This window comes from Pelodiscus sinensis, chromosome 25 (assembly GCF_049634645.1).
Source record: "Pelodiscus sinensis isolate JC-2024 chromosome 25, ASM4963464v1, whole genome shotgun sequence".
Taxonomy (NCBI): Eukaryota; Metazoa; Chordata; order Testudines; family Trionychidae; genus Pelodiscus; species Pelodiscus sinensis.
In genome coordinates this window covers 18,858,177-18,872,098 of record NC_134735.1, presented here as the reverse complement: position 1 = coordinate 18,872,098, position 13,922 = coordinate 18,858,177, and the positions used below count along the sequence as shown (strand labels likewise).

General features: G+C 55.1%; 1 non-coding gene across 1 annotated transcript; it reads left to right on the top strand.

Moving 5' to 3' along the window:
* The first annotated feature begins 4,087 nt into the window (after positions 1 to 4,087).
* TRNAM-CAU (transfer RNA methionine (anticodon CAU)) lies at positions 4,088 to 4,159 on the top strand. Its single transcript has one exon. It is a non-coding gene; the product is annotated as a tRNA-Met (tRNA).
* The last annotated feature ends 9,763 nt before the right edge of the window (positions 4,160 to 13,922 follow it).

The following is a 13,922-nucleotide window of genomic DNA, read 5'->3' as shown; positions in this document are numbered from 1 at the left end:
TGAGCCTGTGGGTGAGGGCCCGTCTGATGCCTCAGAGGTGAGGCTGGAATCAGAACCAGGGCAGGAAGAGCCCAGAAGTCAGGGAAATGTTTCTCTGGGGCAGCCTGGAGTGGCTGGCCAGAGTGAAGTTTTAGTTGAGGAGTTGGTGGCTGGTGAGGTTTGCGGAATTGAACCTGCACAAGCTGAAAGTGATTTGTGTGAAGAAGCACAGTGTGTGCAAGCTGGCAATTTGGCTGGTGGAAGTAGCAGTGGGGCAGTAAAGGAAGCTGTCCCAGTGGCTAGCTATATGCCTGAGATTAGCCAGGGGTGTTGGGACAAGGGAGAAGCTGTCTCTGGTTGTCTGGCTGTGTGTGGGGAAGAGTTTCTTCCTATGTCTGCGGAAGGTGCCCCACAGCCTGTGAAGGCTGAGAGCAGTGTGGTTGTCCCAGAGTTGGGTCTGGATATGGCTAAGGCCCAGGAAGGGGGTGACCCAAGGTTTGTGTCTGCTGGGGAGAGGGATGAGGTGACTCAGGTAGAGACAGTCAGTGTTTTACCAGAACCCCAGAGACCAGACAGTGGTGACCCTGATATTGTGCCTGATGCTGCTGTGTTGCTGGCAGAGGGGGGAGCTACTCGGTGGGAGCAGGGAGACCCCTTAGCCCGGGCACAAGGAGAGAATGAGGGCGTGTTAACTCTGGTGCCTAATGATGGTGTGGACGTTTACAGCCATCTAGAGAGCTGCACAGGGAGTGAAGATGCCTCTGACCCTGTCTCTTGTGGGTCTGTCTATGTGCCTGAGAGGGGATTATCTGTGAATCCACCTGAGGGGCCAGAGATAACTCAGGGAGTAAGGGAAGTGCAGGAGGAATTGGTTGGGGCTCAGCAGGGCAATGCTACTGCAGAGCCAGGGAAGGGTGAACGGCTGCTTAAGGAATCTCATAGGGAGGAGAGTCCTGGCAGTGCTTGTAGAGGTGACAGGGCCTTGCTGGGAGAAGGCATTCAGGAGAAAGCTCTGCCTGTAAACGGCAGCAGCTTCTTGTGTGAGGCACTTGTTTTGGTGCCGGACAGACAGAATTTGTCTGTTAACAGTGACTCCAATGACTTGGGTTTAGGGAAACCCAGTGTGGATGGTGTTGGAGAATTCTCAGAGGGACTGAGGGTTGTTCCAGATGAGGCAGGAACATCCAGAGAACTGGAGCAGGCTGCTAACCCAGTGACTGTGGGTGACCAGCTTGCTGGGAAGTCAGTGTGTGTGGGACAGGATTGTTCCCAGGTGAATGAGGAGAGTGGGAACTTAGTGTCTCAGATTCAGGAGAAGGACTGTGTAGCCAAGTATGCAGAGCAGAACAGCTGTGTGGTCACTCTCTCTAGGATGCAGGAGATGGCAGTTATGCTCCCATCTCTGGACACGGTGGACACTCATACTCAATCAGGGAGGTTGATATCTGGTTCCATGTGGAAACAGAGGTTGGAGAGGGACAGAGGAGAGACTTGGGAGTCTACAGCTTACTGCTGTTACCCCACTGAGTGGGGGAAGGGGGAGAATTCCAGGGCCATTGTGAGCCAGGGAGTCACGCCCAGCCAGCCCATTGTCTTGGTCTGGCCAGAGGTTTCAGGCCTGGAGCCCAGAGGACAAGGGGGAGGGGCAGGACTTGCTTTGACAAAGAAGATTTGCAGGTTGAACCTGAAGGGAAAAAACTGCAATGGTGTGGGGCCAGAGAAGGGGCATGATGGGGAATGTCAGTATACACCTGATATAGGATTGATTTTGTTACTGATGTTAATTCTTGTAACAAATGTATTATTGTTGCAGAGAATTGTAACGGTATACAATGTGCATGAGCTTATGAAAATACCATGTAATCTGTCTGGAGATGTACCAAACGACAGACGGTATGTAAGGGGACATTGTAATGTTGCTCTTTCATGGTTAACACTTGTAACTGGTTTTGGAACTTCTTACAGGACAAAAAGGGTTCCAGCCAGAAGGTCCTGTGTAAGAAGGAAACTGAGGCACACCACCATTTTGACGGGGGAGGCCTGTGATGCCCTCAGTGATGTTACTGGCATCACTTCCTGCATCAATTTTGGTTGGGGGTGTCACGTTGCTGAATTGGAGGGAAGCAGCCAGATCGCTGCTGCACCCCTAGGTGGGGGTGTTGGCCCCAGAAATTGGTATGGGGGGGCCATGTGGGGTATTGAATGGGAGCTTATTGTTTGTTAATCTTATGTACACTATTTAGGTGAATATATAATGTCTATGTGTGTAGGTAGGAATCTGTGATCTGTGTGGAAGCTGAATATTTCTGTGAATGTGTTAAGCATGGCTATGGACAGGCTGAGTAGCAAAGCCCTGTGGAACAATGACTCTCAATAGGCTATGGACACACCCAAAGAATGGGATTTGTCACCTGAGGGCAGCCAGCAGGAAACGTAGAGATTGGCCTCTGACCAGGTGACCTGCTGCATACAAGAAGAGGCCAGGAAGGAGTATAAAGAGGCCATGTGGTCGAGGCCATTTTGTTCTCAGCTCAGCACTTCATCCCAGAGGCAGCAGTGCAGGGATTGAAGAGCCCGGAAGACCTGTGAACCCATCCTGATCGTAGGATGTGCAATAAGGACTTTTAACCAGCAGCTGCAACATCTCTGCTAGAGCCTGCATCGAGGACTGGGAGATTCGGTGCATGTAACGTACTGTACTTTAATAACCTTACTCTCAGGCTTTTCTTTCTTGTAATAATAAACCTTTAGATATAGATTCTAAAGGATTGGCCCAGCGTGATTTGTGGGTAAGGTCCAGAGGGTAAATTGACCAGGGATCTGTGGCTGGTTTCTTGGAACCGGACAGAACTTGTTCGGGGTAGGTGGGATTGGGTGCTAGGACCCCCCACCCGGGTATGAGGCCCGGGGCCATCTGGGGCACGGATATTGCTGGGGTGTCGGAGGGGTTTTGCTCGGGAGGCTTCAGGCAGGCTGCTGAAGCGCTCTGTGAGACTGGTTTGTGGCCTGTGTGGAGAGGTCGCCAGTCGGGGGCTGTAAGGAACCCCGGATTTGAGCAATTCGCCCTGAGCGGACGCCCTAAGCTGTGCCCAGATACGGCCCGGTCCGTCACACAGTCAGAGCCAAAAATCACCAGCTGACGGTCCTTCAGAATCCTCAATGGAAAGGGGGAGAGGGAATTGTGGGAGCACGGGCAGCACTCGCCACGGTCTCGGTTGAGGCTTGCAGCAGTCATGGAAGAGAGAGCTGGCTTCGGTCAAGTCTCGGGAGTACGGCCACGGCTTGGACGGGTCCTTCAGTCCTTGGCTCAGAGCTTCGGTTGGTAGCCCACATCCTCCCGAGGTAAAAAAGCAGGAGGGCTTTCCTTCCAGGGCCTTTTGCATCTTCTGCCGTGGGAGGCGAATCCTGGTGTTCTGGCTGTGGGGGAAAAAGACAGCCACAAGATGGAGTTTGGAGTCACACGGGCAAGTCGCCTGTCCAAGCGGGACCGAGTCCCTTCCAAAGAGAAACCATGGCAGCCATGCAAGTCCAAGGCTGCACAGGAAACCTCAGGAGCTGCGACTGGGGCTCAGTTCGCGCGGCCACGCTTCCCAGGGGAGGCATGAGACAGGCCCAGAGGTCTGCGCAGCAAACAGGCCCGCAGGAGGGAGGCGGCTAAGAACCCGCGCGGCTCGTGCGTTTCTCCCTCTCAGCTGGCGTAGAGGCGGGAGGGGAGCGACACCTGCCCGGCTGGAGCTTTCGCGCTTGGGCTCGGGGCTTAAGCCCTGAGGCCGAGGCCCCGGCGCGGTTGCTGGGAGACGGGCTCCCGTGGCACGGCACGGCCCCTGAACCTTGCCGGCCACAAGGTGACCTCACCGAGGCCGAGAGGGATGGCTTGGAGGTGGCAAAAGGGAGCCCGCTAGCAAGCGCCAGGAGGCCGAGCGTAGCCACGTCCCCGGGTGGGCTCGAACCACCATCCTTTCAGTTAACAGCCAAACGCACTGACCCATTGCGCCACAGAGACCTCGAAGGCCTTTCCGAAACGCTGCCTAGCAGCCTGCTCCTCTGCCTGGCCGTGCCAGTGCAGCCCAGGTGCTAGAGTGGATTGCGGGCAGTCTAGCCCAAAGGGAGCAGAGTGGCGCAGCGGAAGCGTGCTGGGCCCATAACCCAGAGGTCGATGGATCGAAACCATCCTCTGCTACGTGTGGGCCGGCCTCTTTTGACTCCGCGCCTTCACTCCAGGCTGCAAGTAGCTAAAGGCCAGGCCAGGATGCCGCCTGCGGGGAAGCTCTCGGCAGCCCCCCGCTTCCTGTGTGGGAGGCACGGAGGCCTCCTCTTCTGTCCTCAGGCAACAGGGCTTCCTCCTGCCCTTTTCCCACCCACAAGGGCCGCCGGGACCCGCTCAGGGAGCGCGCCAGGGAGGCTCTCCAGACGCTCGTGGAACAAAGCACTTCTGGACCACGCTACCCAGAGCCTTCATTCAGGCCTAGACAAAACGCCTAGACAAAGAGCTGCCACAGCATCAACACTGGCCTTGCTCTACTACTCCGAGGCACGCCAAGCCCCTCACAAAGAGAACTTCTGCCTTCGCCATACTGCTCAACAACAGGACACGCGAGCAATTCCCTCCGACGCGCCGCTTCTCCCGCATCGCCACCACCCACGCTCTTTAGGCACACGCCGGCTGACCAAAACCCATCTCATCCCATCAAAAGCTTCTGCCCAGCCCAAGAGGACCAGCTACGTTCCCGGCTCAATTCATCCCTTACAGTCAGAGCCAAAAATCACCAGCTGACGGTCCTTCAGAATCCTCAATGGAAAGGGGGAGAGGGAATTGTGGGAGCACTCGCCACGTTCTCGGTTGAGGCTTGCAGCAGTCATGGAAGAGAGAGCTGGCTTCGGTCAAGTCTCGGGAGTACGGCCACGGCTTGGACGGGTCCTTCAGTCCTTGGCTCAGAGCTTCGGTTGGTAGCCCACATCCTCCCGAGGTAAAAAAGCAGGAGGGCTTTCCTTCCAGGGCCTTTTGCATCTTCTGCCGTGGGAGCACCTGAAAGTAAAACAGCTGCGGCAGGCGTACGCCATGGCCACCAGGGGCGGCGCCGCAGCAGGGGCTGCCACCTGCCCCTACTTCCCTGCCCTCGACCGACTCTTGGGGGGCGGGGCGGTCCGTGCCAGCCCGGGAGGCAGCGAGCCGGGACTGGAGGGCCCTGACCTGGGCACACCGGAGGGGCCACCACAAGGAGTTCCAGCACTGGAGTCGGCAGGGTCATCCAGGGAGACCGTACCGGGGAAGTAGTTCGAATTAAGTAGTTTGGGGGAGGAGGCGGGAGGGAGACCAGGGACCGCGCACGTGGGCCATGCCTCCCACGGATCACACAGACACCTGTGCACGTGCAAGCACATGCCATGCCACGCTCCAGCTGCGTGACACCCAGGGGCCGTGGCCCAATAGGCACATGCATGTCTGAAGAGACCTGACATGCTCCTGACCCTGGGGCGGTACCACAACTTCACGAGTTTTGCTTACAACACACCTGTTGATACAACCTAGAATCATATTTGCTTTTTTTGCAACAGCATCACACTGTTGACTCATATTCAACTTGTGGTCCACTGTGACCCCTAGATCTCTTTCCACCATGCTCCTTCCTAGACAGTCGCATCCCATCTTGTATGTATGGAACTGATTGTTCCTTCCTAAGTGGAGCACTTTGCATTTCTCTTTATTAAACCTCATCCTGTTTACCTCTGACCATTTCCCTAACTTGCTAAGGTCATTTTGAATTATGTCCCTCTCCTCCAAAGAAGTTGCAACCCCACCCAGTTTGGTATCATCTGCAAACTTAATAAGCGTACTCTCTATCCCAATATCTACATCATTGATGAAGATATTGAACAGTACGGGTCCCAAAACAGACCCTTGAGGAACTCCACTTGTTATCCCTTTCCAGCAGGATTTAGAACTGTTAACAACAACTCTCTGACTATGGTTATCCAACCAATTATGCACCCACCTTATCGTGGCCCTATCTAAGTTATATTTGCCTAGTTTATCAATAAGAATATCATGCGAGACCGTATCAAATGCCTTACTAAAGTCTAGGTATATGACATCCACCGCTTCTCCCTTATCCACAAGGCTCGTTATCCTATCAAAGAAAGCTATCAGATTAGTTTGGCATGACTTGTTCTTCACAAACCCATGCTGGCTATTCCCTATCACTTTATTACCTTCCAAGTGTTTGCATATCATTTCCTTAATTACCTGCTCCATTATCTTCCCTGGGACAGACGTTAAACTGACCGGTCTGTAGTTTCCTGGGTTGTTCTTATTCCCCTTTTTATAGATGTGCACAATATTTGCCCTTTTCCAGTCTTCTGGAATCTCCCCTGTCTGCCATGATTTTTCAAAAATCATAGCTAAAGGCTCAGATAGCTCCTCTATCAGCTCCTTGAGTATCCTGGGATGCATTTCATCAGGAGCTGGTGACTTGCTGACATCTAACTTTCCTAAGTGATTTTTAACTTGTTCTTTGTGTATCCTATCTTCTAAACTTACCCTCTCTCTGCTTGTATTCACTACGTTAGGCACACCTCCAGACTTCTCGGTGAAGACCGAAACAAAGAAGTCATTGAGCATCTCTGCCATTTCCAAGTTTCCTGTTACTGCTTCTCCCTCCTCACTAAGCAGTGGGCCTACCCTGTCCTTGGTCTTCCTCTTGCTTTTAATGTATTTATAAAAGGTCTTCTTGTTTCCCTTTATGCCTGTAGCTAGTTTGATCTCATTTTGTGCCTTTGCCTTTCTAATCTTGCCCCTGCATTCCCGTGTTGCTTGCCTATATTCATCCTTTGTTAGTTGTCCTAGTTTCCATTTTTTATACGACTCCTTTTTTATTTTGAGATCATGCAAGATCTCCTTGTTAAGCCAAGCTGGTCTTTTGCCATATTTTCTATCTTTCCTACACAGCGGAATTGTTTGCTTTTGGGCCCTTAACAACGTCCCTTTGAAATACTTCCAACTCTCCTCAGTTGTTTTTCCCTTCAGTCTTGCTTCCCATGGGACCTTACCTACAAGTTCTCTGAACTTATCAAAATCTGCCTTCCTGAAATCCATTAGCTCAATTGTGCTGGTCTCCCTTCTACCTTTCCTTAAGATCATGAACTCTATTATTTCGTGGTCACTGTCCCCTATACTGTCTTCCACTTTCAAGTTCTCCACTAGTTCCTCCCTATTTCTTAAAACCAAATCCAGAACAGCGTCTCCTCTGGTAGCTTTTTCAACCTTCTGAAACAGAAAGTTGTCTCCAATGCAGTCCAGAAACTTCTTGGATAGCCTGCGCCCCGCTGTGTTAGTTTCCCAACATATGTCTGGATAGTTGAAGTCCCCCATCACCACCAAATCTTGGGCTTTGGCTAGTTTTGTTAATTGTTTAAAAAAGGCCTCATCCACCTCTTCCACCTGGCTAGGTGGCCTGTAGTAGACTCCTAGCATGATATCACCCTCGTTTTTTACCCCTTTTAGCTTAACCCAGAGACTGTCTACACAGCTATCTCCTACGTTCATCTCCACTTCAGTTTAATATACAAGGCAACCCCTCCTCCCTTTTTTCCCTGTCTGTCCTTCCTGAGCAAGCCGTACCCTTCCATACCAACATTCCAATCGTGCGTCCCATCCCACCAGGTTTCTGTAATACCAATGATATCAAAGTTGTATTTATTGGTTAGCAATTCCAGTTCTTCCTGCTTATTACCCATACTTCTTGGATTTGTATATAGGCATCTAAGATAGTGATTTGATCTTGCCTCCCTGTTGTGCCCTGACCCTCCTTGCTCCTTCCCATTATAGGCCGTAATCCCCCCCATTTCCAACCCATCTCTCAGTCCCGCACATTCAGCACTTACCTGTGGGCTTTGCTCACCTGTCCCCGTCGAACCTAGTTTAAAGCCCTCCTCACAAGGTTAGCCGGCCTGTGTCCAAACTGAATGACAGGAAATTACCTGTGAGAAATTTGAATGTGTGGAATCCAGGGAGCTCAGGGCTGGGGTGTGTGGGTGTGGGGAGCTCAGGTTAGGGGGATGGAGTGTGAGGATGTGGGGGAGCTCAGGGCAGGGGGGTGGGAAGTTTGTAGATGTGGGGGAGCTCAGAGCAGTGGGATGGGGAATGTGGGAGTATGGGGAGCTCAGGGCGGGGGATGAGGAGTGTGAGGATGTGGGGGAGCTCAGGGCAGGGGGTGGGGAGTGTGGGAGGATGGGGAGCTCAGGGCAGGGGTATGGTGGAGCTCAGGACAGGGGGCTGGAGAGTGTATGGGTGTGGAGAGCTCAGGGCAGGGAGTCCAGGAGTGAGGGGGGGCGCAGTGCAGGGATTGTGGTGCAGGAGTCAGGGGTAGGTGGTGGGGGGTGTTTGGAGGCTCAGGGCAGGGGACTGGGAGTGCAGCCACTACACTACTTGGCCACCAGATCCCTGGAGTACACTGTGGCTGTGCAGCCCAGCGTGCTGACAGCACCCAAAGCCCCGCCCCCAGCCCGCCAGGCTTAGTGGGGCACCCCAGAGCGGCTTCCTATCGCCCTTGTCTAGCACAACATGGACAGTTGGTTCCCACTACCGTGATCTCCTAGGAGACTGAGACACCATTCTGCCAGGACGGCCCAAGCTGCTGAGGGAAATTGCCCCCCACCATCCCGTCTGTCCAGGTCCCTCTGCCTCTGGGTTTGTTCTTCAAGGGCCAGATGTGTGGGGCTGGGACTGTCCTTGTTCTGTGTTTGCAGAGTGCCCAGCAGAATGGCTCCTGCTTCACCCCTGGCCTAGAAATAAGCAGAACAGGCAGTTTGGGGAGGGAAGAACCAGGGAAGGGAAGGTTTGGGGCCGGGGGCTAAGAGGCGGGGCTGGGAGGCAGGGCTGGGGTGGAGATGCAGATGGAGGGAGTTGGGGTGGAGGCTGGAAGAAATGGAACTCAAGGAGCTGGAAGGGTTGGTGAAGGATGGAGTAAAGGGAGGGGGGCCAGTCTACAGGACATGGAGGTGCCAGCCACAGGAGGGAGGAAGAGACGTTTGTTTGACAGGACCCCAGGGATTTGGGAGCGAGGAACAGTGGGAGGGGAGTGGGAAACATTTGGGGAGAGGAACCTTTGGGAGACCTGGTGGTGAGGAGGGCGGCAGTCAATGGGAGAGGAGACAAAAAGGAGCAGGTGCTGCCTGGGTCCAAGGAGGTGGGGAGAGATGGGGTCTGGGTGTCACGAGTACCAGAGTTAGCTGCACCTCCGTCCTCCTCCCTACCTGGTATCTCTGCCCCCTCCCTCCCGAACTTTCCTTCTGCATGTCTCTGGGCCTCTCTGTCAGTGCCAGAGGGGATCCCTCCCCCCCCCCCCCCATGGCTGGATTCTTCCCTTCCCGAGACATGCAGTCACCATCTCAGTGGGGTGGGAGCCCTTTGATGCTTCGCCTGCGTGTTCCCAGCCGAGAAGGGGCGGCTAATCCCGCAGAAGCAGAGCCCTGCACTTTTGAGTACCTGGACCCAGGGTTTTGCTGCTTTATAGCGGGTGGGGTTAAAATAACGGAACGTCTCTTGTCCCACCAATCCCCCAGGACTCACCCCTCTTCTCTGCATTGCGCAGCGTCCGGGGGATACCGCCCCGCGGGGACACTCATGCCCGTGTCCAAGGGGCTGTCCCGTAGCCTATGTCAGTGTGAAAAGCATTATAGGACCCTGCCCCAGAGGGAGAGCATCTCTGGGGGCGTTGTCCCGGGATGACTGCAGTGCTTTGTCCACACCAGAGTAGTGAGAGGCAGCCGCAGCCAGGGTTGCCAGATGGTCAATAAAAATACCAGACATACTTGCCCTTGCATCACAACCTAGAGTACATCTTATTTAGAAAACTGAGATATTTTCTCAATTTATCTCCTGGACAGAAAGCTCAAATACTGGACTGTCCGGTTCAAACGGGACACCTGGCAACCCTAGCCGCAGCCCCTGCCCGGAAAAGCTCCCAAGCTAAGCACCTGGGGGATTTAGGAGCACCAAGCAGTGGGCACAAAGCACAGTCACACACTTGTGCTCCCAACTCCCTTAGGGCTTTGAAAATTCTCCCCTTAGACGAGTTAGAATCTGCAGCAGACCTGGGACTTGAGCCTCAGTCTCCCAGAAGTTCCACAACCAGCCCGCTCTGCTTTGCTAAAGGAGCAGGCGGGACTGTTTGTGCAGGAGGAGGAGCTGGGCTGGCTGGCTGGCTGGGGCAGGCCACAGCAGGGCTCAGCCCTTAGCCTGGCTGAGAGCGAGGAGAGGCCTGCAGGCTGAGGGGCAGTGTGACGGACCGGGCCGTGTCTGGGCACAGCTGAGGGCGTCTGCTCAGGGCGAATTGCTCAAATCCGGGGCTCCTTACAGCCCCCAGACTGGTGACCTCTCCACACAGGCCACAAACCAGTCCCACAGAGTGCTTCAGCTGCCTGCCTGAAGCCTCACGAGCAAAACCCCTCCGGCACCCCAGCAATATCCATGCCCCCGATGGCCCCGGGCCTCATACACCGGTGGGGGTCCTAGCACCCAATCCCACCTACCCCGAACAAGTTCTGTCTGGTCCCAAGAAACCAGCCACAGATCCCTGGTCAATTTACCCTCTGGATCTTACCCACAAATCATGCTGAGCCAATCCTTTAGCATCTAACACCTAAAGGTTTATTATTACAATAAAGAAAAGCATGAGAGTAAGGTTGTTAAAGGAATAGTATGTTACATGCACCGAATCTCCCAGTTCTCGATGCAGCCTCTAGCAGAGATGTTACAGCTGCTGGTTTAAGAGTTCTTGTTGCACATCCTAGGGTCAGGATGGGTTCACAGGTCTCTCGGGCTCTTCGATCCCTGCAATGCTGCCTCTGGGATGAAGTGCTGAGCTGAGAACCAAGATGGCATCGACCACATGGCCTATTTATCCCTCCTTCCTGGCCTCTTCTTGGCTGCAGGAGATCACCTGGTCCTCAGCCTCTCTCTGCTGGCCGCTCTTAGGTGTCCGCCCTCATGCTTTAGGTGTGTCCTTGGCCCATTCAGTGCCATTGTCCCACAGGGCCTCGCTAATTAGCATGTCCACAGGCCGGGCTCTGCCCAATGCTCAACCACATGCAGAGAAATATTCAGGATCCACACAGACTACAGATTCCTAACTACACACACAGACGTTATACAACCACATAAATAGCTTACATAGGACTATCAGATAATAAGCTTCTATTCAGCACCCCACATGGCCCCCTTTTCTACCATTTTCTGGGGCCAACACCCCCACCTATGGGTGCAGCAGTGATCTGGCTGCTCCCCTCAAGATCCAGTAATGTGACAGGCAGTGACTGGAGGAGCTGCCTGGGCATAGACTGTAACCCAGGGGCCAACAGTGCAGCAATCATCAGCAGTGTCTGTGTCTCCCCAGCCCCCATTCAGAGCTGAGTACAGGTACCTCCCCAGCCCCCTCCCCACCCCCGTCTCCTGCTCACAGCAGGTCAATAGGGTTCTCCCATTCTTGGGCCTCTGGTTCCCATGCAGCTGCTCCCAACAGGAGTCCCTTGCAGCCCGGCAGGCTGGGGCAGGCCCCATCTCTCCAGCACCAAGGTGATGACGGATACAGACACCAGGAGGAGCGAGACGAGGGTGCAGCCAATGGCCTAGCGGGCAGGAGATGTGGCCGGCCCTGCAAATGGAAAGGACCTGGTGACAGTCGGGTGCAAAGTGGCAAATGGCTCTGCAGTGCCAGCACTAGGCACAGAGCAGCTGCCGTGTAGAGACCTTGGGTGAGTGCCCAGAGGGCTAGATCTACAGGGGATCATGCTGCAGGGGGCATGTTCCCCCGACAGGAGGCCGAAGTGACAGAGGCTGTTGGGGACTCTCCTCCCTTTGCCCAGGTGGTGTTGGAGGAGCAGGGAAGGACCCAGGTTTGCTCAGGCTGCACCAGGACTTGGTGCAAAGGCCTGACAGGAGCCAGCAACGGACACAGCAGCCCAGACCCTCTCGCCTCTCCCCAGTATGGCTGGCAGCTCACAGGGGCGACCCCGCCCTGGGCACGAGGCCTTGGCACCGGCTGTGGGCTCAGGAGGGGGCGGACATGGGACATAAGCGATGCCGAAGGGAGGGGTGTGGGCATTAGAGGCCACTACCATTGCCCCGCCCCCTTCCCCGCACCTACCCCTGCCCCTGTTCTGAGGCCACGCCCCCACTCATTCCACTCCCCCCTCCCTCTGCTGCTTGGGCTCCCCCACCCTCACTCAGGTTCGCTGGCCTGAGGCTGGGGTTACGGTGCAGGATGGCTGGGGAGTGGGGCGCGGGAGAGGCTGCGGGTTGCAGGCTCTGGGACAGGTTCAGGGCAGCGATGGGAGTTTGGGTGCAGACTCAGAGGCAGTTAACTGTGGGAGGAGGATCCAACAGGAGGCTGGGGTTTGGGGTGGGGGGTGTCTACCCCAGCTGCCTGAGAGATACTAGACTGACTCTGGTTTCCTTGTGTCTCCCCGGCTGGGCTCTCACTCCCACTTCTCCTCTCAGGGTCCCTGCCGGCTCCCCTGCTCTATCTGAATGCGTCCCTGGCGCCTCCAACCCCCCCCAAGCCTCACGAATGTGGCCCCGACTGAGACATCTCACTCCCCTGGCACTCCAGCCCCAGCACAGATTAACTCTCCTGGGTTCCAGGGAGAGTGGCATTTGCGGGTCCCTCTCAATCTGAGGGGGGGCCAAAAATGAGGGATCCCCGAACCTCAGTCCTCCCTGTCCCTTCCCCTCACCTCAGTGAGGCTTGTGGGTTTCGGAAGAAGGGTTTTTGTATTTTGCTTTTCTCGTGTGTGGTCCCCAACTGGTTTTTCTGGGGGTCAGTGGCCCTGGAGACAAAAAAGGTTCCTCATCCCTGCCTTTAAGAAAGAAAACTTTGAAACCCTTTGTGGTAGACAGAAATTAACATTTGACCTTATTGAAAATGAAGTTTCCTAAAGTTAAAACACCTAATCGGTGTAAACATTCAAATTAAACCAGTCACCCAAGCTCCAGCACTAGCACAATGGCGCCGCGTGATGATGCAATGGACGGTGCGCACCCAGGCTCCTCCCCTCAGCTCTCTTCTGCACCCAACCGCCCCGTCCCAGACCCCAAACTCCTCGGTAGAAATGTGGCCCTTGACCACTTGCCAAAATGCCCCCCCCCCTATTAAAAATTATTGACAAAGCCTGATCCAAATGGTTTTTGAAACGTTATTTAATCCGAATTTAAATACATTCTATACAATTGGGAGGGTTGGGGGGAGGGGGACGCAGCTGCTGGCTCCTCAGCTCCTTGTGCTCTCACTGGCTGTCTTCCTGCTGCAAGGGAAGCAGAATCCGTCACATTCATCCCTGGGGACTCAGGGGTACTGGGCCCCCCCAGCATTTCCCCCCTCCTCCCCCCTGCGCTGAGACTTGTTCTGCTCTCTGGTCACCCCCCGTCAGGCCCGCAGGGTGAGCTTCTGACCCACCCAGCAGGGACGTGGGGTGGGGGCAGCATGAGGAAAGGGGCGGGGGACTCCCTGAGGGGATGGGAAGGAGACCCTGGCCCTGCCCCGCTCTCCTGCATCTGCTCCGGCTGCTCACCATGTATCCCAGGAGCTGATGGGCCTGCCCATGCAGGGCGTGGGCCAGGACCAGCCCGGCCTGGCTGGGGCGCCTCAGGGGGGAGCGGGCAGCGAGCAGAGCCTTGTCTAAAAAGCAGTTCTCCTGCTCTGGCGTGAAGAGCTGCCCAAAGACCTGAAATCAAGAGCACGGGAGGTTTCAGCTGACGGCCCAGAGCCCGGCCCCAACTCCTGGGGCTAAAACAGCTTCCTCCTTCTGCAAACTCCCTTCCAGACCCTGCACCCAGACGCTCTCCTCACCCTGCACCCCAACCCCTGCCCCAGGTCACACCTTCCTCCTGCCCCCAAGACCCTCCCAGACCTCACCCCCCTCCGCACAACAGAGCAGCCCTAGGCCAC